The 26,090-nt window shown below is 41.9% G+C and overlaps 1 long non-coding RNA gene across 1 annotated transcript in view; it reads left to right on the forward strand.

The window, feature by feature from the left end:
* The window catches only part of LOC121073327, a 35,498-nt gene extending 15,348 nt beyond the window's left edge, over positions 1 to 20,150 (forward strand). Inside the window, exons 4-5 of the long non-coding RNA XR_005821619.1 lie at positions 12,603 to 12,718; positions 19,408 to 20,150. This is a non-coding gene — a long non-coding RNA (uncharacterized LOC121073327). The remainder of the gene's footprint in view (positions 1 to 12,602; positions 12,719 to 19,407) is intronic.
* Positions 20,151 to 26,090: the final 5,940 nt, after the last annotated feature.

Here is a 26,090-nt window from a genome sequence, read left to right on the forward strand (position 1 = left end):
AGCGAGGCTGAGGCAGGTCTCATGCCTGAATGTTGAATCAGTTTTCTTAGGTGATAGAAAGAACGCCTGGGTTTGATGGAGGTGATCTCCGAGCCAGTATAGCGTTATATAGCATACCAACGGAGGACCAGTCAGGTGGCAACTTGATTTTATTCTGTGCCTATTTCTCCCTATCATCCTTCAGTGATTTCCCCTCCTCTTTTGTATGAAAGGTATAGGAAAGGAAAGTTTGCCTGAATGACTGGATTTGGATGTGAAGTGTTTAGGAGACCTCACTAGCAGCTTGTAGTGCTGGTTTGCTTGTTATAAATGAATTCATGAGCTTAATGGAAACATAAAAGGCAGGTCAGGAAAAAAAAAAAAAAGAAAAACTGTAAAAAGTAATGAAAAATATTAATTGGTCCAATATAATTTAAATATAAATATTGCTATTTAATTCCACTGTTCCCTTTTGGAGTGTGATAATGTTGTTGTTATTGGATGTTGTTATTTTTAAAAGGAAGTAATATGACATCCCATTTAATTTCCCCTGAAACAAAACAATCTGGCTTACCAAATATAGCCTGACAAAGAAAAATAGAAATCTCCTGATCAAAGATCCAAGAGTGCAGTGCTCCACCTTAAATCCCTCCCACCTATTAGGCCCCCCTTTAGACAAGACAGAGAAACAAATTTCTCACACATCAATGATGCCTCCATAATCAATTTCAAATAGCCCCTTGCATAGGGATGCAAATCTTAGCTTTCTCTTAATAAAGCATTTTAGAAGATGGATGTACTGATCTGATATTATTAAACGAAAAGTGGTCTCTTTTTAATCTAGAGATGCAGGGGCGTTAGTAACAGAGTGAATCAAAGGCCCGGTCTCTTTCTCTTCCTAATTATCAATAGTGTTTTATAATCTTATTAATATTGATACACAGTATACTGAAGATCTGTTAACGTATAATGTATGTGGAGGATAATTAACGAGATCCGAGTCAGATCAATCGCCTATTTGACAGCAAACGGTGTGTGGCTTATAAATTATACATATGCTAGGTATGGCTAGAAATGTTTAAAGTTTCAGTCCAATCCTTCCAGTACAGCACTGGGAAAACTGATGAACTTAAAGGCACAGTCCCTTGCCTGTTAGGTTTATACTGTACACTCAGAGGAATAACTCTTATTTAAAAATCAAAGAGTTCCATTAACTGCCAAGATCTCAAAGCAGCACAGAAAACACACCTTCTCCTTGTGAAGTGCAGCTAAACAAAAGGCAAAATCTTGTAAGAAAAAGGATGATTAATAAAAGTGAGGTAATTTTCCTTTTGATTTCTGAGAGGAGGTAGCATGCAGGATGTTCCAAATGACAGAAATGATCCCACATCTTCGCACTGGCCTTTAACAAGGTTAGACTTGCTAGTGCAGTAAATACAATTAATAATCCCAATTAATATTGCATGTTTTGGTAGGTTTGAGAGCATGAAAGCTTTCCACAGATTACTCTTCACTCCCCAAAGCAGACACAGCGTGATGAGACGAAGGGATGGAAATGTGGAAATAAAACTTTCCTTTTTTGTTGTTGCAGAGCTCTTGATAAGCATGGGGCTGAGATGAAAGGAGATGTCAGGTTTAACAAAAATAACATATTATTATTATTAATAATTTACCTCAGGGGTACGACCCAGTGCAATAATGACTGCTCAAGGCTGTGAAACTTCACCAACATTGTGAAATGGCTCAGACTTGCTCAGCTTTTCCACAGTAGACCTTGGGGCAAGCTGAGCCATGGTGCAAGGGGATGTGATTCCCAAGGTGGAGAGACTGCATCAGTCCCTTGTGTTTCATGTAGGAAGGCGTGGATCAGATTAACTAGCTATAAATTCAGCTTCCTCTGGAATCAAACTTTTGTTGATGTCGGTGAGAGTTTTGTTTGAAGAAAAGTATAGGCAGTGCCATGCCAGATCATGCCTGAGATAGGACACACCTTGCCCAGTGCTCTCCCTGACAGGAATTGACACCCAACGCTGTAGAGAAAGGCACAATTTGGGGCTGCACGCAGGCATGGTGTGGATTAATTCCTCCCATAGCACATCCCAGACTGTACCCATCACTGGATGTGACACAGGAAGGACACAGTTGGTGGCTGCAGCCCTCCTGGTTGCTGTCATCAACACATCACATACCTTGTAAACCTACCTCACAAAAAACTTTTCAGTAGGCATCTTTGGCCTTACAAGATCTTTTTTTACCCTTACACCTAACAGTAAATGGTTAACCACAAAAGCAGACTTGTTTTTTGTCTGTTTGTTTTCCTTTAACCCCCACCCCCAACAGATATGTAAGCTGTATGTCTGTATAAACCCCCTCTTTTTAAGGCAAACCAAGAGGTCTTCCTCAGTGGCACTCACGACAACACAAGCCCCAAACGCGTCCCTAAACACAGCCTTTTTTGAAGCTGGAAATTCAAACCCACCCAATTTACCCCAGGAAATCCAATGGCTCTTAAGAGCATTACTTGAAAACTAGTTTGCACAAGCTTACAGTTTGTTTGTAATTAAGCTTTTTACGTATGACTATTTGTGAGCTCGTGCTTATTGCAACAGAAGCCCTGCTCCACAGACCGGAGCCCCAGCCTGGCTACCAGCAGCAATACCTGGATACCGCAGAAGAATTGCATGATGGAGTCTCTCAGGATTAGCCAAGCCTGTCTTGACTCATCCTTTGTACAGCCCTTGTAGGGCCATCTCTGTCAAAATACCCAGCCTGTCTACGGTGTGGCTAGTAGAAGATTTGCCTTGTCAAGGAAAATGGGGGTAAATTGTTTTACACTTTGCCAGGTGAAGTGTTAAAAGGATCCATCATGGGGAAGGACAGGAAAGGCTTGCTACATTACAAAGCCATTACTTAATGGTCATACGGTCCCTTGAGCCAAAACTTAAAGTAAATTATTTAAATTACAGTATCATGCCCTTTCCCCTGAGAAGTTCATAGGGCTGTGCTGGCATGAATGAATGAATGCCTCCAGATGAGGCAGCCAAGGCACACAGCAGTTCAGATGAGAGGGCTCAACATGGCCATAACTTCAAGAAAATGGACCCCAAGCTGAAAGCAGCAACAGTTTTGATGCAAGTGAATTCCTCACAGTCTCTCAAGATGAGTCAGTAGCTAAATCAAGTAAAACTGCTCTGGTCTCCTGACTCTCCAGCCCTGTATTTGAACCATTAGACTCATGCTTCCTTTTGTCCATTAGTGGCTTCATTTCTGTCTCATAGTATTAATTCAGGTTATGCTGCTTGCAGTGCTCCATATAAATGAGTTTAAGACCACACAGGTTCACAGCAATTGATGTGTTCAGAAAATGGTATTCTGTCTCACTCACACCTTCTCATAAAGGACCCACTGTAAGATTTTTGTGTTCTGTTCCCTGATTAAGTTACTGGTGTAGTAATGGCCTGGACAAAGTCAGGGCTCACCTGCTAAGGGTTCACCTCGGCCTGCTCCCCTGACATGCTCTGTAAGTTGCCTTCGTTCCCATTTTACACTTCCTTTTTTTGTTCCATTTTCTTGACACAGTTTAGCCTTGGTTAACTATATTGAAATAATACATCAAAAATATTCCTATCTGTAGGTCAAAACTTCTTCTCCAGATAAGTGCTCTAATCATGTGTTTTTGCTGAATCTTTCTCAATGGAAAGTCAAGATCAGAAGTCTTCCCTTCGTCCCTCTTTTCCCTAGACAGGGATATCCATCCACGACTGCTGTGACCATACTGTATTACCCTCCACAATTTCCGAGTAAAAAAAAAAAAAATAATGAGCTTATTTTTTTAAACCCAGATCCTTGAAGGAAAGACCAAAGTATCCCATTTGGATATTCTCTGGCTAATGCCGGTCCAGGACCTGATCTTTAAACACCGTTCTGTAACACAAAACACAATGACATAGCATTAAAGATAGCAGGAAAGTTGAGGTACAAATCAGCTACAGGAAGGAACAAATTAACAATAGGAAGGAAGCAGCAAGTTCAGATAACGGGGAGCTGTGCTGGTCTGCAATGCCTGGAATGAAGACATCCCCCTCCTGCCCGAAGCAGGCTCCAGCATGCCCATGGGTTAGGCTGGTCTGACACTGAAAGGCTGCGAGATATTTATGGCCCAGTGAGCATCAGCCTGAGGCCATACAATCAGAGCAATTGGATCGCATTTTGGAGGGGCAATTTCACAATACTGAGTGTTTTCATGCAAAATCGAGGGTGCGGTGCATCCCACTGACCCGTCCCCACCAGCTTGGGAAACCAGCCCCATGGCTGAGACTTGCTAGGTCAAAACTGGAGGTGATGGGGGGGCAGACTCTGCTCTTCACCCCCAGGGTGAGGTTGGGAGGATCAGCCAGCAGGCAGCCTCCCTGGCTAGGGGCTGCTTGGGAGGCTCAGAGTGCAGCCATCAGCTGGCCAGGGGCAGCTTTAGGGCCTAAGAGGCCTGCTGAGCTGTGCTTTCTCTTCCCGGCCCTGCTCCTCCCACTCTCTCTTACACTCTTCTTTTGTCTGCTCTAAATTGCAGTTTAATGCTCATTACCAATTCAGCAAGTGTTAATGAGCAAGGAAAAGGAGGGCACCCAGTGTGTGGAGGCAGAGCAGGGAGGCAAGGGCTGCAAGGAGCTGGCAGGAGGGCCACACCGCCATGGCACCGCTGAGAGGCTGGCACTGCAGGCCGGGCCTCAACGTGCCAGGTTCAACAGCTTCCTTGCAAACACTGCTTTTTTTATACATGGGCATTCACCTCTCCAGGCACCCCTTCACATGTAGGGCTAAATGAAGCGGAGAAAATTTGGGAATGGGCTCAGGGTGGCAGTGTGGAAGGGAGGGGGTGTTTGGAGGCTGCAGGCACCCCGAAGCCCCCACCCTGCCAGGGCAGACTTGTCACCCCTGGAGCATGGCTACCCCTAAGGATGCTCTTTGCTCAGCTAAACTGCTCTGCAACAGCTCCCTGTCTCCTGGCCTGTGGAGGTTTTGTCAGTGGATGTCACAGAGCCGGCGTGACAGAGTCCACGTCCTACCTCTAGGCACGCCGATTTGTATTCCAGTACCTTTCTCAGTGGTTTGTGATAACGTGCCAGACTGTAAACCCGAGCGGCCGAGGCCCTGGCACACTTCCCTTTCTGCCAACTGTTGTGAGTGGAGGTGGGATGCCGAAGCTTTCGTGAGCTGCAGCCACACCAGCGAGAGCGGTGTGCCGAACCCCGAGGCGGCTGCACCCAATTCCCTTTAATCGGTTTAGTTAGAACCGGTACAACTTCCTCGGTATAAATCCTCAGGGAATCTTATTTAAACCTTTCAGAGTTGAAAAGCTTTCTCCTCCCTAAAGAAACACTGTTTTACAATGAGATAAGTTTAATGGGGTGTCCGTAAAGCAGAGCTGAGCACCTTGGCAGTATCCAAGGCTAAAGCACACAGGTAGTAACTGGTTTGCAGGTTGCATCATTTCCTGGAGTCCTTGGACAGAGTATCTTTACATCTTCTTGGGATCAGACATGGTGCTTATAATTTTATCAAGAGTCAGAATATGTTTTTAAGGAGCTCTGCCTAGCCTGGAACACTGATGTTCAAACTGAGTAAGAAATGCTTTTCAGAGAAGAGGTGCACATCCTGGCAGTGGTCTGGAGGCTGACCTGTCACCTCATGGTATTTCGTGCCCCGCTCTGTTCATCGGCTCTGGAGGGAATTACAAGCAATGCCCTCCTTTGTACAGAGACACTTAATAATCAGCCTGGCCTGCTCTAGCAAATACTAGGTGAATGTATGAAAGATCCATGCTTTTCCCCTAGCTAGTGCAGTTAACTAGGAAGCTTTACTTATTGAGTAAAGCTGGAGTTTTACAAAAAGCTCATTTCCCAAGTAGGCAACAAAGGAAGAGAGGAGAAATTTTAAAGGCCTCAGCACCCTGGGTGCTTGCTGAAAACTAAGTCCTTTTGAGAATCTGACTGTTAAGGTGTCACCATGGGAGTTAGCAGAAGCGTTGAGCACTTGAGAAAAGCAGACATGAGTTTCATTGCCTGAAGGTATACTTACCTAGAGTTTCTTTCTTAGGATAAGACTTCAAGAGAAAGTGGCTCTAACATCGTGGGTTGCTTCTTTCTCCTTTCTCTCTCCCCTCCCTGCCCCCGGCCCCTTCTCACTCTTCACTCAAACAGTTCAGCTCACTGAACCACTAGAAGAGTATTCACATTTTTTCACCAGTTGGGTTTTCTACACTGTGGTGGACTATTTCAAAGCAGCACTGAGCCTGACGCAAAGGACGTAGTGCACGGGAAGGAGAGGTGATGTGAGGAAAACCCTGGAAGATCAGCTCATCCATCCACCCAAAAGCCACAAGATGCTCCCACCACACCATATGCAGCTGAGTGGGATCACCAAACCCCCACAAAACAGCTGCTGAGACGGGTGGGTGCGGTGGCTTTGGTAGCAGCTGGACCACTCTGAAAAGATGGTATAGATTATGGGTGCTTGAAATCTTTTGAAAAACTGGCACTGCTAGAGAAAGAAGGAAGGTGTCAAGTCAAGTTGGCCTAATTCCACTTTAAAATCATATTGTAGCCACTTATGTACAATACAGACACTATTTTGTTTCCCTTCTCTCGGTAGCTGTGGACTTGAGGGCAGATCAATTGTTTTGTGTCTTTAAATTCACACAGAACCAAAAGAATGGTTTTTCCATTTACTTTCTAGATGCCTTATTTTAATGAAAGATGCGAACACCCCACAGCGACTTCATTCTAACTAAACAAAAGCAACTCCCGTCTTACAAACAAGATCAGCAAATTAGAAGTTGAGTCTTCTTTTTCCATCAGTTTACCACTCTTTTAACCCTCCTCCCCATCTTTTCAAATCCTTGAGGGAAGCAGATGAGCTTTAAGCATGCCCCGAAGGTCGCTGCAGATGTGTGTTTGTACATACACATTCACTGGAACCTTTGCACTTTGCTAATCTGTGCGGGTCATGACGAGCATACAAACCCCAGCCACCTCTCTCCTCAGCAAAGATTTACTGGTCTATGCAGAGTGAAGACACTATTGTTGAGACTACATTGACCTCTTGAAATGTATTATAGAATATTCACTCATCTCCTGTGAAGTATTGTCGTAAATAAACTGAGTCACATCAATGAATGAAGTACATTTCATGTCATAATACATAAATTCATTTGCTTCACAAATTGCAGGACACTGTAACCAGCTGACTCATTGAAAAATACAATACAGTTTTGGAAGATAAGCTGCTAAGTAAAAAAACTGTGTATTACACATGTAGATACTAAGTTGCTAAAAATACTGCATATATCAAAATGCTATCCATGTAGTAATTGCAAAGCCACAGATTAATCATTTTATCATGCACCTTTGCCTTCCTCTGTTTGCTGTTCACCAAGGGTTCAATCTAATTCCTGAATACTTCATCAGCATTGGAGCTTTGTACTTATGAAAAGAAAGTGAAATTTTGGATGTGATGGAAATCAGTGAGAAAATGCAGTTGAATTTAAGGGGACCAGAATGCTAGTGAGTCCTGGAAAGTCCTAAAGTGCAACATCTAAAACTGAAAAAAATCAAACCTGCTAGAGGATTAAAGAGCATAATCCTCTACATTTCAAAGGGGAAAAATGTACATACATATTGGGATATCTGTGTAATGATATTTTGAGTGCTACAGTAAAATATTGCCTGAGATTTTTTCTTTATGCTACAACTTGACAACATTCTTGGATTTGCCAACTGAAGTCCTGAAAGCACTTATGCTTGTGTCTATTTTTCACTTATGTGTCTCATCCTCCTGAAGTTTTAGGACCTAGTTGTTTTTGTAAAGTAGAGTACATGCATAGGAAGAAGGTCTAAGCATCATGTGACCACCAGCAAAAGCTTTGTAGCACTGAAAGGGGAAGAAACTGAGGATAGGATGGTCAGATATTGGGAGAGGTTGTCAAGAGAGACTGTGGTGTCTTCATCCTCGGAAATATCTAACCCCACGGGCAGCCCACTGCAGCCGATACTGCTCTGAGGTGGTGGGGCTGGATTAGACAACTTCCAGAGGTGCCTGCCCACCTCAGCCACGCTGTGACTGTGCGATTTGTGTGCACCTGAGAGCCAGAATAAGATTGGCATTTTGTGTGCTAAAAATTGCTGCATTGTTACACACCGCAAAATAATGTGATGAGAATGCTGTAGCATACGTTGCAATGCTTCTCGTCTTTGAAAGTCAGTGTTTGATATGTGGCTGTTAGAAAGCAGTATTTTTTAAAAAGTCAGTGCAGTCTCTCAAATGCATTTCTTGGGCTTTTTAGATCTCTCTTTTCTTAATGCACTCAAATGCTAAGCACCATTCGAAATTCATGTCAATATATCTATTGACATCTTTCTCGCTGTTTTCCTCTTCTTCTATTCTCTGTGGTATCAGTCTTGCCAACCGCTCCTGAGATCTTTGGTTATGATCTAGCAAAGCCCTTAAGCACATGCTTAACTTTTAAGAATGCAAACAGTCTGTGAATTCAGCAGGACATTTCCTTTAGCTGCTTTGCTGGGCGGGGGCCAAAGCGCTCAGTGCTCTATATACAGATCGAAATATAATAATTCACACACAGTTAGTTAGAAAAATCACTGCAGAGTGTAGAATAAATTGGAACAGATTTTTCCCAGCCCTTTCACAGAATTTGGCCATGAAACGCTGCAAAATTCTACCAGTTCTGAATATAGTTTATAAATTAATGGAATTCAATTCATCAGCGTATGTCATGGAAAATATCTGCTTTATACACAAAGTTACTATCACATGCACATTTTCTCTCTCACGCACGTACACACACACACACATACAAGATCTAAGCCTACTTGACTGCACTGCAGACTCAGTGTCTTATAAACTGTATTCCTCATTAAATGTCATAACTTAGAGCCTAAGGTTCAAAAAAATCCACACAAACTGCTAAGTAGAAGTTCATGATAATGCAAAGTTCTTAAAGAACATTGAGGAGAGAGTTGTATAGAAGTTCAATAGCAGTCTGCAGGTAAGTGCAAACAATGCGGAGATGCAAACACGAGACCAGCCTAGCTGGGTCAGATCAAAGGTCTATGTTCTTGTTCTACCAGGTGCCCAGATAAGGGCACAAGAACAGGGTAAATATATCATGGCATTGATATATCCCAAGTTTTTTTTTCCTTCCAGCAATTCCTTCCTGTTGTTTCCAGCAATCTGTGACTCACGTCTTCCCAAGCTAGAAGTGGTACACCAATGTTTACTACTACTTCCTTTATTTATTTATTTATTTTATTTTATTTTATTTATTTAATTTATTTTAATTTTATTTTATCTCATCTCTTTATTAATCTGTGTAAACTTCTGGCATTCACAAAATCCTGTGGCAAGGAGTTCCACAACTTGACCAAGTCTGTGAAAGAGTACCACCAAACACTTGCCATTTGTTTTGAACATGCCACTTGATTGCTTCCTCCCATGGATGAACTAAAGGCAGCTAAAGACACAGTCATTCTTTACTCGCTTTCCCTGTGCCATTCATGATTTCATATTCTACTCTAATATCCCTCCTCTGCCAGCTCTTTTCTTAGCTGAAAGATCCTCCCGCATTTAATCATTCCCTGTAAGATTCTTTGTACAAAGGAAGAGCTGAGGTGCTGTAGGAGGCAAGCTGTCTACTTCAACAAGGTGTTTTTAGGGGAATTTGAACTCCCAGACTAATGAGACCTGGACCAAGACATTTTTCAAGTTGTGATTACTTAAACTTTTGCATTATGGTAATGAACAGCTCCTCATGCATCTCCTAGAGTCTGTATGCAGCTAGCTGTGAACTGTAAAATAATGTCATACATGAATGGCAAAAGCGAACCATCCTTTCTTTTTACTGCTAAAGTGAGAGAGACGTTAAGTGAAAAAAAAAATTCTCAAAGTTGTTTGTGTGAAGTGTTCTGCTGGTCCTGAGAGCTATTGTCTGTCTTTGTATCGTTGGAGGTATAGCAGTGGAAGATTGAATGGTGGAGGTGAGGCCAGTTTCTTCCTCAACATATTTACTTCCAACTTGCTTTGTGGGTTTTTGTGTGGTTTGTGTGTGTGTTGTCTGTTAGCTCATTGTATACTACCCTCGGATTTAGGCAGAAGAACTGGCCAACAAACAACACAACTAGCAAAAATTGGATTATACATTCTAACGAGCTATCGAAAACAACAAAATAAGCAAAAAAAAAACAAACAGGCAAACAAAACCCAGCTTTTTTGTGTCATGCTAAAATTCCTGTTAGCAGAGTACTGTTCATATTCAAGACTGCAAGATTATCTCCAGCTCCAATAGCTCATATTCAGATATGCTTCCAGATGAGTCTTCTCTTCTGACCAAGGCAGTTGTTGTTAACCTGCCTTGATTTCCCATAAGCTGTTCTTATTGTTTCATTTGTTCCAGCAGCACTGGTTCAAGTGTTCAGGCCCTAAATCTTCTATCTCTGCTATAATGATTTTAGACCACGAGATGTGTCCCTAAAACACCCACAAGAATTGAAGATAATGCACAGCTTTTATTTGCAAGTGCTTTACCTTACGAACCTCAGTTCAATATTAAAGTGGAATGAAATCTTGGTTTCACGAGAGCCAGCAGCAAAGCTCACATTGATATCAAGGATTTGGGGAATCTACTGACTCCTTCTGCCCTGCCAAGTGCTGCAAGTCTGTCTGTGCTGATGTCTAAAATGAGACCTGAGGCAGAAACACAAGGATTGAACCTGAGATAGAAATGCAAGGGCTCAACCTAAAAACTTGGTGCTGCTCTGTGAGAGTCTGTAACTTACATTGTGTCTCCTAATGGACATTCTTACTCTCTCTCTCTCTCTTTTTTTTTTTTTTTTCCTTGGCTGCTTTTGAGCATTTCTGATGGGCCCCAGCAGAGCGAGCACTGGCTGTGCATCCAAATGTACCAGGTACAGTGCATCTGCACGCTGCGCTGGGATGTTAATGAATGTTGGCAGCAGGAGATTGGCAAAGGAAGAGTCCTGTAAGAAAAGCCTTTTCTTTAAAAAAGTTCTTCTGTGTCCCATGCCTGGGGAACAGGGTTTAGTGCATGTCCAATAGGTTGCAGACTGACTTTTCATCACTGTGGCTGTGCATTTGTTTCCTGTTGTCCAAAGTGTTGGTATAAACCTTGCACAACAGTCTGGAAGTGCCAGGTCTCCAGAGCATGGGCTCTGAGGTACACCTGGTATCTGCTCTGCCTTTTTCCACAGCCAGGAATCCAGCTTAATACACGTGACTGAACCCGAGTCTCTGGGATATGTCTCTGCTGTCCCATATGAATAACAAAATTCCATCAGCTTTTTTCATAGGGTTTGCTTTCATGTCCTTCATTAAAACATTAACAGTGTTGCTCTACTCTCTGTTCTAGCTGTGGCTGGCTTCCTTTATGCAATATATAAATACGAATACATTCCTCCTGCACAAGATGGTGTACTACAAATGTATATTGAGTGGTAGGACAGATGACCTCCAAGGTAACAGTGGGGGGCATGGATGCAGTTCCTACATGATTCCAGGCCAGGCCAGGCCAGACTTGGTGTGATTAACTATCATTAGCACTTGAAGCTCAGACAATGGCGTATTCTAAGTATGTGGGTGGTTTCAATCCATTTCCCAGTGGGCAAGTGTCCGCATGACAAAAGCACCTCTAGAATCAGCGCTAGGCAGCACACTGGCTGCTTACCCAGCGAAATTGATGGAAACGAACCCAAGACAGGGATGCTCAAAGGAACCCAAGACAGGGATGCTCTCCTGTTTCTAGGAAAATGTTTTCAGGATGGATTTGTGACAAACTGATGGGGAAGTCCTGCTGCTTGGCCTTTCTTGCTAAGGTGTTAACATGGCACCATTCCCATTCCCAAAAGATGTGTTTCACCCCTGACAAGGTATGGGGTATGATTGCAAGGTATGGTATTGCTGTTTAAACATGTATGTGCATGGTTGTGAGCTGAGGTGTGCTGCACTGTCAGTGCCATATCACTCACTGTATGGTCTTCTGAACTCTTCTGCTGCTAGCATTTTACTTCTGAACAGGGAAAAAAATGGCCACATTTTAATCACAGAGCCCGATTTTCTTAGAGGTAGCTCTTTCCACAAAGATACAGTCTATGAAATCCTTTAGTCACATGAAATAAAGCCAACAATTGATTTGTATTCTACAATGTACCCTCTGGCTAAAACCAAGTTATAAGTACCAAATGGTTGAGATGGGGCTTGTGAAAGGGCAGTTATGTGAGTGGCACTAGAAGGAAAATGTTAATAAAGGGCAGTCCATTGAATGGAGGTTAAATACTTTCATACTTCTCAGCCAACCCAGAAATGTCCCTGAATTCTCATTAAAAAATGCTCTTCATAATCCGCTGTTTTACCTCATTAAGGAAGGGGAATCTTCAGGATCAAGAAATATCACTTCATTGAAGAGAAATAAAGATAACAGAGATATAAGTTTAAAAAGATTCTGTATTCTTTTTGTTTTCCTTATCCATTTGGCTTGCCTCTTTGTTCTTTTGTCTGTGCTTTATTTTATTTTTAATTTTTATTGTTTATTTATTTATTTTTAGTGAGTGAACTCAGAGAAGTTTGGAGGCTTGTCCCTAACCACGTGCCAGCTCTTTGGTGCCCCCGAGGCAGAACCAAGTCAGGAGTGCAGCCAGTCATCCCTCAGACCGCTGCCATGGTGAGTTCCAGTTTTACGGCCAGCCCTGCTCATCCTCCCTCTCCTTCCCCACTGCCCTCCACGGTGCCCCATGGGAACAGACAGAGCCTCATCCCAATAAGTGTCTGAGGCTTTGGGGTTCTCCAGACTGGCCTGGAAGTCTTAAAGGGAAAAAAAAAATCCCAATATACTGGGAAAGGACTTAACAAAAGTCTGTGGGTGTTGTGTCATGGCTTGAGATTGTCTTGATGTCATCAAGTCTAGCTGACTGAGAGGTAGGTTGCAGGAGTTTATAGTAGGCCCCCAGTACAAAGCTTGATATTAATCAGTGTCCTTCACTGATGGCAGTTTGGATATGTGCTTCAGTTTATCCTGCAGTTGTGCTAGTTTTTAGTTGTGCCCCTCAAGACAACATGAGCTTTGGAATGCCTTCAGGATGCTAACACCTAACCTCTAATTTAGGCCTGTAGAATGTCCCAGTAAAGTTTGCTCTGTATTATCATTTGCCAAAAAATTGACATTTTTGATAAAAATGGTGTGAATTAACAGGTTGAGACTAGCATAAGGATGCACGTGTGCTCAGCAGAAGCCTTACAATGGACAGTCGGATGCATCAGAATGGTGATATCCTCTCAGAGGCCTGTAGAGCACTGGCCTGACACACCTGATACATGACTGACCTCCAGGAAACTGGTGCAGGGATGGTGCCTTCCTCCCTAAAATGTGGTGTCACACCTGCAGGAGAGCTCTCTCCTGCATTAGAGTACCGCATATACCTTGATTTCAAGTTATATAAAATGTAAGCCAACATTTTCTTTAAATTTAAAATTAGGATAAAAGAGAATTTTCGTAAGTGCATGACCTTAATAACCATTTAGTTACAGTTGGCACATTTGGAAGTCAGGGCACATTTAATTTTGGACTTCTCTGTATAGAAAGTTTAACCTTTTTGTGGGGGGCAAATGCTAGATTTCAAACGAGTCTGTCTGTATTGACTGAGTAGTGTTTTTTCTGCTGCAGAAATGCTTAATCCTGAGAAAACTCAGATCTGAAACCCTCTTGGTTTGTTCAGATATTTAACAAATTCAGCAAGTGGGAAAATTAATCTTTGAATAAAAGAAACAATCTGACAAAATAAGCCATAAAAGTAGGTGCCAGGTGTTGTAAGGAAGTTCTTCATGCAGCAGTTGCTTAATGCATACTCAAAATGCATCCACTTTTGTTCGAAGATCCAACAAAACAGATGAAATTGGGTTACACCAATTCTCTTGATCTGTGAATCTTCCACTGTGTCAAAGATAATACACCAAACAAACTTACATGTAAATGGAGTGATAAAATGATCTACTGTATATATTATCATCCATTAATATTGCTGGGGCTAATGCATTTCATCTGTCATACACTTTGTTTTATATTATCCCCACCTTAGTGAAAAATACCATAAAAACTGCTGGGCTGACAGTCATGCAGACTACCCGCTGGAAAGCTAAAGTCCAAGGACATGATTCCTGTTGCAGTTTCACCCAGAGCTGCCTGTGAAGGAGGAATGCATGGTCCTGTTGTCACGAAATGTGGGCTCTGCTCTGGGCATCACTACTGTCCCATGAGCAAGTCCCCTTATTTCTTGATGCTTGTCTTCCTCTTCCATTCATAAACTGTCCTGTCTCTTACTTGTAAATAAGTTGAGTTCCATGTGCTTTTACAGTACGTAATATAAGGGGCCCCGCACCTGGCAAAAGTCTCTAGGCTCTATAGTATAGCATAGTAAGTCAAAAATAGCGATTCATAATAAGATGAGAGACTCTGAGATCACTCTGACCTTGAATTCTCTGCTGTCTTTTAACAGGAAGAGGGTGAAATTGGACTGAAACAGCCCCCTCATTTTATGTAGAGCCACCAGTGACCCAGGCTGCATTTGAACCACAGCCCTAGAGGCAAAAGGCTTTGCGTCTCATTGCCAATTCACAGCAAGAATATAACTTGAGCCCACACACTAATGCTAAGCAAGGGCTGAGTGTTTCTAATCCTTATTCACACATCTACACCTATTAAAATCACGTGTGAAGATTTGCAGGACTTGTTCCTTTATTGTAAAGACCAGCCCTTTCAAAACATGTTCTTAAATCAAATGAAAAATTGAATTATCTGCCAAAAAGAGACATAAAGACAACTGTGAGAAGAATATGTGGCTTTCTTTCTCAGACATATTGTGCTGAATGGCGTTGTTTGGCTTAAACTGAAATGTTATGTTTAGAGAAGGCTGAGAAGAATGTTTAGATATAACGGTCTTAAAGGCTCATTATCACAGGTACAGCACTATATTCTCCAATTCACTCTTATTACCAGAAAAGCCACCTCTGCACAGGCTGCCTGGATGGCGTCCCTCCCGCTGGAACACTTGCCCTTCTCCCGGGCTGCATAATGTGCAGAGGGCAGGATTATCTGACTCACTAACCAGCCTTCCTGGCCCACGCGGTTCCAGGATGCTGGGGAAAATCTATCTGGATAAGATCTTTCAGATTGTGACTTTCAGTGACCCTGTGACAGAGCAAGATAGAAAGCTGCTTCTATTTAAAATGCCAGATAGTTACTTCCAGTGGCTAACAGATTTCCCCTTTCCCGATGGAATTTATAAGCGTGCATTGTATAGTTCTTTTTTGCTTCATGTAAATTGTGGGTGTTAGTTCTGAAAACCTTAAATAATCCTCATGAAAGACCATTATGTCCCTCCTGATGCTTGCATCCCCATGCACCAGGCATTTTAGAAGGGAGACTGGTTGCAGTGGCAGAAGACAAGAGACTTCTTTAAAAGGCAAGGTTCTCTGATTTTTTCAGCCAACACTGGCAGCCAGGAGTGGCTGATGGAAGATGCTTGTCCAATGCTTTTGTGAGCTCATGGCCTGTGAGTTATAACCGCAATTGGTAGTATTATCATTTTGAGCTGCATTCTGCAATCATGCAGAGTAAGTTCCTTTATTTTGTCTTGCACACCATACTGGTTTTTCCATGATGCTGATGGGAAGTTATCACAGGTAAATCACACCTGTCTGGAAGTTGGCAAGTCTAAAATGCAAAATGCCAAAATTTCATCTCCCAAACTCTCTGGACCCGTAATTCCAGTCTTACTTTTTTTCCTTTCACAAAATATTCCACTTGTTTTTTGATTTTTATTTTTTCCAGCAGAAGCTCCGATCATTTCAAATATCCTTTACATATCTTCCCCAAGATCTCAGTCACCTCTTTTTAAAATTCTTCTGTAAAGATAACTTTTTTTTTTTTTTTTAATTTCTATAAACACAAGGCTTCTAAAACCCAGTAGCCCATTGGGCATGGATAGATGTTCTGTTTGGGAGGTGTCATGTCAACTTAAGCCAACTTCAAGCCTTCCCTTCCCAATGCTCCTACAGGCAGCCCGCTTCTTTGTTAGAGGAAAAGAAAGCAAAAGGTTTAAGTGTAGAATATATCAATAATTTACTAATATAACTTTTTCACATAAATAGTGTATTTTTTTCATATGTGGTACAATTATGTCTAAGAGATGGTCTACATGAGTTGAAAGAAGAAATAATGGCCTATGAAGCCAGGGATAGAAGGCAAAGTACACACAGAGCAATGTAAAGAAGTTTTCTATATTATGCAAAGCATGCAGAGCTTGTAATCCTTCATTATTCATTATATTTTCTTTATCTGTTGTTGAAATTAATTTATATAATAGATACTACAGAAAGTAATATAGCCTTCTGTTGCCCTGTGTATATCACACACTGAAAATAAAAGTGCTTTGGCTTTATAAAGAGGTAAAGATATGATGTTCAGTATGAACATGTGATTGAATTATAAAGGAACCCCTTTACACAATCAAATCCAAGCCCTGTCATCAAGAAAATAATTCTGATACTAAAATGAATAGGGCCAGGAAAACTATTGAATGTCTTCGCTCCCCCTAAATGCAAACACCTGTCATTCAGCATCAGTGCCCGACTGGTGTTAGGTATTAAAAAAACAGTGTATTTATTGAATACACCTGTATTTTTTAGAAGAAATCCAGAAAAACCACCCCAAACTCGGTCAGAGCAGAGCCAATCAAGTAGTTTGCTCCTTATGAATCTCTAATGAGCTTTTGGGTGCTGGGCTGCTGTGAGTCTGAATGGGCCTCTCAGTGCAGTGGTGAGCTTTCAGTTGATTTTCTGTTTTTACTGAATACATATTTTCATTTGAAGCCACTGCAAAAATTATGCCATGCTGAAAACAAGCATTCCTGGATCATATAAACAAACAGTATAAATAAAGAAGCCAGGCCTTCAAGTGTGACTTTGTTCTAGAGGAACATTAAATGCAGTGCATCACACACACTCACTCACAGTCACTCTCCCCACCCTCTTTTTAATTTTTACTTTCTTTCTTTTGTAGGTTTTAAAAAAAGAATTACGTAGCATAGCTCAATTGACCATCAAACCAAAAGAAGAAAAAAAAAAGTAACCCAACACTTTACTCAGATGTTGGACATGCTGCAGACAGAAATTGTTAAGTCCTTAACATTTCAATCCAGAGTTGTATAATTCACATCCAGAGCTGCTACCAAGTCACGGGGGGGTGACTTAATATGTTCCCCAAAGTCCATTATGTTATCCATATCCAGGAAGATATCTGTGCCAGGGCTTTCTTGAATCAAAGCGATGTCCACCATTCTTCAACTGTGAGCCTGCTGAGATTTTTTTTCCAGTTCCTGGCAAATAGATATCTGGCTCTAGTACATGCCAGATTGATGCACTTTGCGACTGATCCCTTAATAATATTCAGGTCTCCTAGCCCCAGAACACAAAAGCTCAGCAACTGCACAGATATCAACCTCCAATATTTTTTTTCTGATAAAAAAAAATAAAATCCTATTATCTTCCTCCCTTAAAATGCAATAATTATCTCATGCTACCCCCCTCACAAAAAATATTTTATTCCTCTTATATAGGACTAGTAACAAACAGATTAATTTTTAGTTTTATTGAATGTAGGGAAAGATTATGAATGAAGAAGAGAGTGGGGGGAGGGAGGATGTGTGTGAGTTTTACACTTGGGGACTACATTACAACTATGCAATATTTTCTGATACGTGTATTCATATTAAGATGCCCTGCATGACTTCAATGTTTTCTACAACATACGCTGCTACTACTCTTAGGTCATGTCTGTATGTGGAGCCATTTTCCAGCTCTGAATAAAGATTCCAAGGATATAATTGATAAAGAGGTTAACAGTGATCTATTGCAAATAGTGTTTTTCAGAAATCAAGATCTAAAATGAACAGCTCGGTCTGGCTTGCTTTCTTATGTTTCTATTGCTTTACACCCGTGAGACTAAATGGGTAGAACTATTGTACAATATTGTGCTGTTGTATAATGCTCTTAGTTGCACTATCATGATATATTAATACATACCCACACTTCAGACTTCAGCAGTTCTTTTCATTTGAACAGATGAGATCTAAACTTTTTTTTTCAGTCCTTTTTGATCTATGGACCCCTACAAATTTCCTATGAAAAGTACAGCCCCCTTTCGAATTTCCATGTGCAGAGATTGCTACGTAGTATCTGTGAAACATTTTTTCTTAAATTTTTATTTATATAGGTAGCCAAAAAGCTGCAGGAGTCTCTGGGTCACTGACTGAGAACATCTGAGACTTTCCAAGTTAATTAAACGGCAACCCCCTTCCCCATTAGGTCAGCAATACCTTGACTTTACGAAGGTGCTTGCGCAGGGACAGAGGGAATCATTGTCTTCCCAGGAACGCCCTCACAGACAGAAACTTTGCATGGGACACCACATTTCCAGACGCACTTGTTAACCTTCACTCTTCTTGAGCTGCAATATATCTGTCAGCATGAACGGTGGGCGGAGGTGTACAGTGATCGGAAGGGATTCTTGCAAATGAAGCCACTGAGCATGTGCCTATGATGTGGATTCATGGGGAATCCTACGTGGTATTTGCGGTAGTAGCAAGACTTTTTAAACTGTAATCAAGCTTTTTTTCCTGTTCTTTGGATGATATAAAAATCACTGCATTAAAGATGTTGTGGGTTCCTTTTTCTTTATTTTTTATTTTTTTGTTTGTTTTTCTTTTTAGTATTTGTTTGTGATATATGAAGAAGACTCAAAAATTTTAGTCAAAGCTATTTCTTCCCTGCTTGTTTGCATTGCTAGTATAGGTCTTATCTTTCACAGCAGACTACATTGCCACTGGAAAGTTAAAAACAAAACAAAACAAAAAACAACAAAAACCAAAAAAAAAAAGGCAGGACAGCCCGTTAAATGAAGATCAGAAGTCAATCAAATTGGGACGCTATTTTTCATGGAACTGTTAAAATCATCTGATTTTGCTTATTTGCTCTTAAAATATAACCTTGTGAAATGTCTGAGATTAAATCATTGTTAAAGTTTCAGCCCTAGTGCCCTTCCATTACAATGTGTGAGAGTTCCCCAGGCACATTCTGAGATAAGTCTGGACTATTTTTGTTAGAATAGTTAGTGCATTCAGAGCAACTTGTTCCAGTGTAGATAAGGCAAGTGGTGCTTTATGATGTACTAGCTAGTCTTGCTGAAGTGTGTGTTACAACATGCTGAGTATCACTTCCTTGTCTACATTGTCTACAGTGACAATTTGGACTAAATTGGGACATTCTAGTTAAACTTTTTTTTTTTTTAATCTTTTACAGTGCTCAAGTCAAACTGCTACAGACTCCAAGATGGTCTCCAGCACAGGATTCCCAAACTGTGCTCAGCAGACCTAAGGCTATGTGAGGATGTTTGGCCTGATGAACCAATGTTCATTTCCATTTTTGAGGAATGCAGCTGATGAAAGTAAGATAAAACTAAGAGGAAAAGAAAATCTAAAGGAAGTTTAAAAAGCATGCATATTTTTATAACAATTCTTCCATACATTAGTGGCTGTACCAGCAACAGAGGTATAATGTGATCTGAGTTGAAAAGGAATAGGACTTGACATTGAGTGAGAAAAGAGGTCATGGCATGATCTCTGTGTGGTGGTGTCATCAATAGTACTGAACAGACAGCATGGTGAGCAGTGGGACTTGAGGTGGGACACCTTCCCTGCACGGGCTCTCTGCTGCCTGGCACCCATACTGCCCTTTCCGTGTGGACTTCCTCAGCTGAGTGCTAATTTGGACATCTCTTGTAGTCATTAAGTTGGAAAACATAAACATTGTTGGTGTCTCAATCTCATTATATTCAGCTGAAGCTGATCTATGGTTACAAATGTTAGAGCGAGATGAGGTGAGCCAGCTTTCTTCAAGAAGCCAAGATAAAAGAGGTGAGACTGTCAGCCAACAAAATTAGGGAAAGTTAAACTTCACTTATCTCTCTGATGAAAAGCAAGCACAATAAATCTTTCAGAAAGAAAAACAAAACAATGGTGCTCTGTGTTGTTAAGCATTTTACAGATACTTTTAGATACTTTTAAGAGTTCTGGTCAAAGTTATGCTAGAATATCACATATTCTCTTGAACTAACGTTGATGTCAGTTCCAATGACTGTATCCCAAATGTGACAATCTTGGCCTTGTTTTTACAACCACAGTTCTATCAGAGTGCTTTCTTTATTTAAAAAAAAAAAAAAAAAAAAAAAAAAAAAAAAGATATGTCTATCCTTTATGGTCTCTATGGTCAAGATTTCAACTAGGCAATGCAAACAGGAGTATACTATAAACTGGCTTAATACACCAGACAATAAATTTAGGGCAAAGAAACAAAGATGCTGTTTCTGTTCTCAGCTGACATTTCTTTCCTCATACAAAGTAACTTCATCAAAAGCAGGGTTCAGCTCTTAGGGATCTAAAACTTCGGTGCCTAGTCTCTACCAGTCCTTCAGGCGCTCTCCGCAGTCAATGGAACAAGACCAGTGCCACAGCAAGGTGAGTCATCTCACAGTGGACATATTTTAGCTAGCTGGGATGAGTCACTGTCTGGAGATGTTTGGGCCTCTTTATTTGCTGGCTCAGATGGCCAGCTGGAAGCCAGGTAAATATTCTCTGACATGTTACTGCTACAGAATTAGACTTTGTCACTGCCTTATCCTGCAATTCGCACTTTATAAACCTATATATAAGTTATTCGCACGTTATACTCTGCCTGCTTGTCAGTGTCCCACCAACGCCAGGGAGGTGAACCTAAAGACATGAGGACCTGCTCAGTCATGGGCAAGAGAATTGCATGAAAAGGAAGGGTAGCTACCGACAATAAAAGGGCAATATGAGGTGATAATGTTTTATAATGTTGTTTGGTTGGAGATGGAGCAAGATGCATTTGAAATAGGAGTGTGGTGCCATTTTTTTCCCAGGGAGGGTAATGAACAACCACTGGTACAAAACTTGCCTACAGTGAAAGGGGATTTCTGACTTGAAGTCTTTAAAATGAGGCCAGATGTCTTTCTAAATGAAGTATTGTAGCTCAGCTAGAAATGACAAGCTAGAGGCAGGAACCACTTGTTGAAATTCAATGACCTCTGTAATACAGGACCTCAGAGCTGAAGATCACCATGGTCTTGTAAAAATCCTACTTTTATTTATTTGTATTAAAGTAGTGCTTAGATCCAAATAACATCTGCTCGCAGGAAAAAAAAAAAAAAAAAAAAACAACTACATTCTAAAATTCTTTGTGTTAAAACTGGTGTTGCTTTTTTCTGCTAAATATTGTACATATACTTAGTAAAAATAGATAGTCCCTGCCAAAAGAGCTTATTACCTGCATTTTCAAATATAAACATCTAGCTTTGTGCACAGAAAAACCTGGTGGATTTTGTTAACAGATTCATGCACACAGGACCTAATTGGTGCAACAAGATTTCGGGGCATGTCATGTAGCTGAGGCTAAGAAGACAGGTTTCTATGGAAGCTCCCTGGATGTTCTGAGTTGGCTATTGATGGTCATTGACAACAGCACTTATTTGTCCAGACAGGAGCATCTCACAGTTTGATTCTGTGGGCTTTTGGTTATCCTCCCAAAGGGAGCTGTGAGAGTTCATCACTTTTCAGGTCTGAAACCAGGAGGAAGGAAGGAATTCCATATTCTTTCAGGACTGTACACCATTGCCTTACAAACTTTCCTGTAATTGTCCAGTACTGCAGCAGTCAACGTTCAGCCATAAATCATGTTGCTCCTGTAGTGCCACAGAAAAGTATGCAAAATGGGCTGCATGCATTTTAGGTATGCTCTCAGCGCCTGCCTGGGCACAGGCAAACAAAGAGAATGAGCTGCAGGGCATGTGTACGTTGCTAACAATCTGCACATTTCTCCTGGGCCCTTCTGGGCATGGGTGCCTTGCGTCCAGGCCACCAAAGGTATCTAGAGACTGGTGTTACTATATGGTCTTTGCTCTCTTCTGCCTCACTCTAGCAAAATTACTGTCTGGCTGTTCTGCCTCAGTTCCCTGCTCCTTAAGAAGGAGGCTAAGCTAAGAAGGCTGGCAAAGCGGAGAGGGAGAAGATGGTGCCTCAGGCAGGGAGTGGAAATGCCAACTCTACCACAATGCCTTGAATGCCAGAGTTTGTCTTCCCACAAATGCAGGAGATGTCCTAAGGGTGTTGTAGCCTGAAGAGTTACAGTGGTTCTCCGTACCACCACGAGTTGTTGTAAAACGGGTGAACAGAGTGGGTGTGTATAGGCCTGTGCCTCAGGTACCATAGCAGATAAAATTAACTGTGTTTTTGCCTGCTAATGCTGGAGCCACCCTTCTTCTTCACCCCCTTCTAATTGGAAAAAAAAAAAAAAAGTATCCAATGAATTTTTACATCTACCAAATGAAATCCAAACATAGTGCATTTTCTGTGAAATATGCTGACAACAATCTTTGATTTGTCTTTTGGTTTGAAATTCCAACCTCCTTTCAGGGCAGGACAAAATGAAGCTCTGTATGATTAGGGTCATGGAAAGGAGCTAACAGGTCCTGAAGACCAAAATGGTAGAGGAGGAGAGCAACTCCTTGGCTTTACTTTTGCAGAAGCAGAAAGAGAAGGCAAATCAAGAAAGACTGAAGAGCAGAGTGCAAGGAGAAATGCCCCGAGATCTATGGCCTCTTCCCAGTCTAGTAGGTGAAGGACATTTGGAATTACTGTTGTTACTTTATTCCTCCTACACATGCCTCCCGAAGCGCCTGCAGGTCCACCTCTTTCTGCTTCATGTTTGTAAGGACCTAGTCAAGGACAGGGAGCCCGGACGACATCTCCACTGGCGCTAATTGCAATACTTCAGGCTGCAATAATTTTCCCAGAAAGTACCCATGTGCCTGCCAAATGTGCCTCTCTAGAGGCACTATCTAGAGACACCAGCAGCAGACAGAGCCTCTGATGCAACAAATCTTGGAAGCACCCCTGAGATTTAGGGAGAGCACTTGATGTTCCTGCTATCCTGATTGTTTTGGATAGCTCATTGTCACCTAATTGTACTGTAGGAAGGTCTGTCCATTCCCTCCTGTCTGCTTATTTATGCCCTCAGGCTACATAAAGACTGCATGTGCCTGAAACAACAGTCAACCACAAAGTCTCCAGTGCCACTCTTTTGGTATGCACTAGCTCAGATTCCTTGTTGCAAGAAAAAAAAACCTCCTCTGTTGATAAATGGCAGCATATTTTACAGCGAGAGAGAGAAAGAGAGGCAGACTGCTCTGCTCCTTCAGCAGGACCCTGTCTGTCTCACTCCTGGGCTGACTTGAAGCTGCTTGATGCAGCCGGGAGGCCTTTGCCAAATGACACGGAGAAAAAGGAAGACATAAGCTTCAGCAGCTGGTGGAAGAAAAGGAAAGGCCAAAACAACCTTTAAAGAAAAATTATTAATCAGAAAATGATTCAGTAGGAAATAGTAAAGTATTTACTAGGATACAGTAAATGCATCTATTAGAAATGGCTTGGTCAAGCTGCTAAGATAATTCTAAGGAAATGTTAAGAAGGATTTCCCTGAGAACCCTTTTTACTTATTTGTACTCTAATAGATCAATTATTAGTTAATATGATTAATATGATTGGAAACTTTATGTGGTGGGAGCTTTTTTGCACATGTAGTGGCATAATGCTGGCTCTGTGCAAAATGTTGGTTAACAACTGCTTTCCTGGGGAAAATAAACTGTGCGTTCCGGTATTTCTGTATAGGATGAAAATCTGCATTCGTGCCTCCTGTCACTCCCAGGAGGAGTGAACTTCTCGTGGAAGTGTGGCTGCTAGCCTGCAGACCTGGCTGAGGCTTGGGCTGGGCGCTTGACTCTGGCCTCGCAGGAAACACAGCAGCCTTTCACTTCCTGTCCTAAATTAAAACTTCCTGTCTTATGGAAAATGGCATTTTCTTGGTCAGCCTCCATTCACCCTTACCAAGTGCATTATGATGGTAGTCATAGGCTGTGCTGAAGTATTTGGGATAGAAACACATGGGACAAGAAACAGTGGCTGCACTGAGGAACATCGATCCTATCAGGACTGATGGGGAGAAAAATGGAGGCACAGGGCAATGCATTGCCTTGCTTGTGGGACAGCTCGGCTGGGACCTGGCTGGGACTGCAGCTCTGTGGTGGACAGACTTAGGCTCTTCAGGAGGGACAGGAAAGGAAGGAAAGCAAGGGGTTGCCTTCTCCATGAAGGAGTGGTACAAATATATGGGAACAAGGAGACAGGCTGCTTGGGAGCGCATGGGTCAAGGGCAGAGGAGACACCAGTAAGGGTAATGCTGTGGTGGGTTTGATACAGACTATATCCAATCAGTATCAGGAAGTCAATTAATTCTTTAAGCAATTAGAATTATCCAGATGACAGCCCATGATGCCATGCGGAGACTTTAACCGTCCTGGATTCATCTGGAAGGACAAGACAATGGGCTGCAACAGGCCCACAAGATCTCTGGAGGGTGTTGAGGGAAACGTCTTTAACACAAATAGTGTGTGGACAAGGGGAGTGGGTTGGGGTGTAGAAGTCCACTCGACCTTCTACTCACAAGCAAAGGAGAATTGGACAGGAGTGTGATAATCAGCAGCGATGTTGGCAGTAATAACTACAAAGTAGTGGAAACTGTGGTCCTGGCTGGAGTGAAGACAAGTAGTGGAGCACAAAGCTTGGCCTTCAGCAGACGGGTGCTTTGGCACCCAAATTAAGACATTACAGCCTGAATGGGTGGAGAACTCGACACATAAATGACTGTTTGGAGGACCAGGCTCAATGGATAGTGGCTAACAGGTGGAACCCCTGGGTATCAGTGGCTGTTGGAGCACTGCAGGGGCCTGTCCTGGGGCCTGTCCTCTTTGACATTTGTATCAATAACCTGGAGGAGGTCTCATCACGTTTGCAGATGACACCAAATTGGGGGGATCAGCTGACATGCTCTAGGGCAGGGCTGCCATCCAGAGGGACTGAGACAGGCTGGAGGAATGGGTCAACAGTAACCTTATGAAATTCAACAAGAACAAATGCAAAGTCATAACTCCTACTTGTCTCATCTCTGTCTTTGGAGGTTTTTGAAACCTAAAACCCTAACAAGCAGGTCTGAATTTGGTGCTGACCCTTCTCTGAGCAGGAGGCCAGACTAGAGACAGCATCACGTCCCTTCCAACACAAGTAGTTCTGTGCTTTTATGATATGAACAGACAATCCCATGTTGTTAAACTTGGTTGTTTTAAGAAGTTACTACCCCTGGTGATGACTATTACCATCCATCAGCCAGAACCCTTACAGCTGGAATGCAGCTGGCGCATGTTCATGTTCCTAGACCATTGCAAAACTAATCCCTTTTACCTCATATTGCAACAGACTACAAATGCATACACAGCTAATTACTGTGTGTCAGTTGAAAGGGCAGTCACTTCTGGCCGAGGGCATGCTCGTGGCTTAAATCTTACTGGGTTCATTGCTTACCACCATCTGCTCTCAGCCACAGCTCACCTACAAGACCACCCTCATGGAAGCTGCATTAGCGCAAGCACAAATTATCATCATTTTATCATCTGTATTGTTGTACCTTCTGCAGACTATGTTTAGGGACCAACACCCCAGCACAATCACAGAGCAAAAAGATCGTTGCTCCAGAACACCGACTGCACAAGTAGGTGCCAAAGGCAACAGGAGGAAAAGTACAGGGTACAAGCCAATGGTCTGCAATCCCAGCCAGTGATCTCCGTGCTCCAACTCCTTACATGCCATCATTTCTTAGATAGTAGAACTGCACTGCATCTGGCTGGTGGTTGGTGTTTGTCTGTGAGCTTATGCATATATACAAATACACTCTAGTCCTTCCTGTGAAAGAGTATTTTGTAAATGTAATGGACTACTGTTTTGGTTGGCTTGAAAAACAGAGACATATAAATACAAATCTAAGCGTGATTAGTTTTAAAGTGTCTATTTATAAATGAA

Source organism: Cygnus olor, chromosome 7 (genome assembly GCF_009769625.2).
Source record: "Cygnus olor isolate bCygOlo1 chromosome 7, bCygOlo1.pri.v2, whole genome shotgun sequence".
NCBI classification, from domain to species: domain Eukaryota; kingdom Metazoa; phylum Chordata; class Aves; order Anseriformes; family Anatidae; genus Cygnus; species Cygnus olor.